The following is a 3,493-nucleotide window of genomic DNA, read 5'->3' on the forward strand; positions in this document are numbered from 1 at the left end:
GTGTTAATAGAAGAAGTAGCGAGAATGGCCTGACAAGTGTTAATTGAAGAAGTAGCGAGAATGGCCTGACAAGTGTTACTAGAAGCAGTGGGAATGGACTGATAAGTGTTAATAGAAGTAGCGAGAATGGCCTGACAAGTGTTACTAGAAGTAGTGAGAATGGCCTGACAAGTGTTACTAGAAGCAGTGAGAATGGACTGACAAGTGTTAATAAAAGAAGTGGTGAGAATGGCATGACAAGTGTTACTAGAAGTAGTGAGAATGGACTGACAAGTGTTAATTGAAGAAGTAGCGAGAATGGCCTGACAAGTGTTACTAGAAGCAGTGAGAATGGACTGACAAGTGTTAATAGAAGTAGCGAGAATGGCCTGACAAGTGTTACTAGAAGTAGTGAGAATGGCCTGACAAGTGTTACTAGAAGCAGTGAGAATGGACTGACAAGTGTTAATAGAAGTAGCAAGAATGGCCTGACAAGTGTTAATAGAAGTAGCAAGAATGGCCTGACAAGTGTTACTAGAAGTAGTGAGAATGGCCTGACAAGTGTTAATAAAAGAAGTGGTGAGAATGGACTGACAAGTGTTAATAAAAGAAGTGGTGAGAATGGCATGACAAGTGTTACTAGAAGTAGTGAGAATGGACTGACAAGTGTTAATTGAAGAAGTAGCGAGAATGGCCTGACAAGTGTTACTAGAAGCAGTGAGAATGGACTGACAAGTGTTAATAGAAGTAGCGAGAATGCTGGTTACGTTAGTGTGAGAAAGCAATGATTCAGTTTTGACACTGAAATGTTCTGCAGGTATTGAGTTTTGTCAGAAGAGATGAAAGCAAAATAGTATCCCAGTATACTTTACTGTGAACATGGTTTGAACTGTTTCACAAGTGTTGGGAGGTTGTGGTTTAGTTTTGAGGTGGTGAAACATGAACGTTAGAGTGAAATTGTTTGTAAAACGTGAAATTCTAGAACAAAATTTCAGGTTGTGGCGAATTGAGTACAATTATCTGAATGTATTCTTAGCATAAATTAGTACTAGCTAAAGTCTGCATGAAAATGAAGGCAACAATGTTGGGGGTGTGATATGGCATCTCCAAATAAGGTGGCTATATTTGTCTTAGGTAAAGTTTGTTGCTGTTTAAAGTCAATAGCAAGAGGGGGCATAGGTGAATTCTCATGGGCAAGAGAATCATGTTGATACCCATGCTGTGTACCATCTGTATTGGCCACCAGCGTCGATACTCTCATTTCTACATAACTTATATACTGGTATCAGGCTCTGTTATTTAAAAACAGTTGTTTTGACAGTTACATCATCCACCCTTGCCACTGGATAACATAATCTATTCTATTTATCCCACAGAGTATCCTTTTCACGTGCAGTGCAAAATATTCCATATCACGAACCTCCATATGTTTTTCATTCCCATCCCTACCTGTCCTTTTGATATCCTTCCCTTCCGTAATTCCTTATATGCACAAACTGAAGATTGAAATCTGTTACTTAACAGAGCCTGCTCATCACAATTAACTTCCAGCCTTTTTTAATTTTGTCGTTATCAACTACTGTATACTTTTCATGCAAAATCTTAAGTTCCTTTTGAAATCCAATTGCCATTTCCTACACTTTACCTTTCTCTTTTTTTATTGTCTGTACTATATTTAGGATAGCTTCAAATTTCTCCTCCAACCTGCACACTAAAAACGAGTTGGACATCTTCATTACTACCTTCCTTATAAGTTCAAGGCAGTCCTGAGTTTCCAAATAAAACTCACTTTTTGCACCATACCCTAAAGTTCTGAGTTCCCAAATAAATCTCACTTTTTTGCACCATACCTTAAAAAACTGGGAGCATTTATCACTTACACTATTCTTAACCATAGTAGTCTAGAAGTAAATAACCGACAGTATATAAAAGTAACCTATTGATAACTCTGTTAAGCCTAATGTTTGAAAATTACATTTATGTATGCTGTAGCATTATTAAAATTTCATTGTTGAAGAGTGACTTTGATACGTAATGTTCTCATTGTTAAACGACTTGTAATATGCGATATCTTTCTTAAAGGGCATTTTTAATTTGTTTTAGTTTAACTTGCAAACTTGGTTTGTTAGACCATCATTGGTATGCTCGTTAAAGTGTGTTTTGTTTTGTAGCATTTAGTTTCAAGTGTTGCTGGGGAATTGTGATTTACTTTGACTTCTTGATCAACGTTTGATCTGACATGTTATTCTGTAGTTCTAGAGATAGGGACAACTGAGTTGGCTTGGAACAAAAGGTGGGGAAGACTGTAATATGGGGATGTACGATATGATTTTACATCTTCAGTTAAAAAGTAAAATTTTCGAAATCATGTTGTTTTCCATAGTTTCCTAGATGGAACACAGTGATGCTCCAGTGAGTTTTAGCTTCCATTATCCTGAAGGATCGATCTAGGTTAAGTGGAGATTAAGAAGCCTGTTTTACCTTATTCTCTTACTGGAACAAAATAGCTGAGTTATCTTTTGTCAGCGAATCAGATAATAGCTACAATTGTTTATTCTGTTAGCTCGCTCAGTTGTATTTCTTTTATTTAACATAACGAGAACTCTTTAAAGGTCTTGCATTTCTCCAGGTTCGTATCTTTTCTTTCAGGAGATTTCTTAAAGTTCTCGTGCTGTGTTAGGAGTTTACCTTCCGTGAATGAAATTTAACTTTATTGTTTAGTATCACTTTTTTAGGTCATGTGTCATAATGTTTCAGAGTTGTTTAAGTTCACACGAACAAGTCTTAAAGTTAGCTTCTTTTGAAGTGTGAATCGTAGTTGGTGATGCATTGACTCCACCATTGAAATGAATGTGTTTGTTAGCAATTTCATAGTTCTAGTGTGTTCAAGTAGATTAAAGACAAAAGTACAAAACTCTATAATACTTTGAAAAAGTTAAATCTTTCTTCATCGGGGAAAATAGGATTAAACATAGATTAAAGTTAAAGTATATAAATTTGGGGTTATTTTTATCTAGTGATTTCAATTCACTCAGTCAAGGGGAACATGTGGACCAACAGGAGCGTTTTTCTATTAAAGGCTTCATTAGCCATTGCTGGTCCTACACCTGTTTAAAACTTCAAAACACACACGGTCACTTGTTCATTTTACTTGTTGTGTTTTGTGTTAATTGAGTAGAGTACTGTTTATTTGTTGTTAACTGTGATTCATTAAATAATTGTTATTTGTATAAATCTGTGTTTTGTTTCTTTCTTTGTGATTTAAATGTCGCAACTCATCGGGAAATATACACCCAAGACCAAGACACAAAAACTTCAGTTATTAACGGTCTTAACTTTCCTGCTATGCTGCTCATACCCGGAATACCACAGAGCTAAGCTTGTACGTTAATGCAAAAAATTAAATTTTGGTCGACCGAGACACGAAATCTTGTTATTTGTTTGTTTTTGAATTTCGCGCAAAGTTACACGAGGGCTATCTGCGCTAGCCGTCTCTAATTTAGCAGTGTAAGAC

At 36.1% G+C, this 3,493-nt stretch overlaps 1 protein-coding gene across 3 annotated transcripts in view; it reads left to right on the forward strand.

Moving 5' to 3' along the window:
- LOC106463857 (zwei Ig domain protein zig-4-like) overlaps positions 1-3,493 on the forward strand; it is an 82,888-nt gene that overhangs the window by 45,153 nt on the left and 34,242 nt on the right. The window lies entirely within an intron of this gene.

This window comes from Limulus polyphemus, unplaced genomic scaffold (assembly GCF_000517525.1).
Source record: "Limulus polyphemus unplaced genomic scaffold, Limulus_polyphemus-2.1.2 Scaffold1504, whole genome shotgun sequence".
In the NCBI taxonomy this organism is placed as follows: Eukaryota; Metazoa; Arthropoda; class Merostomata; order Xiphosura; family Limulidae; genus Limulus; species Limulus polyphemus.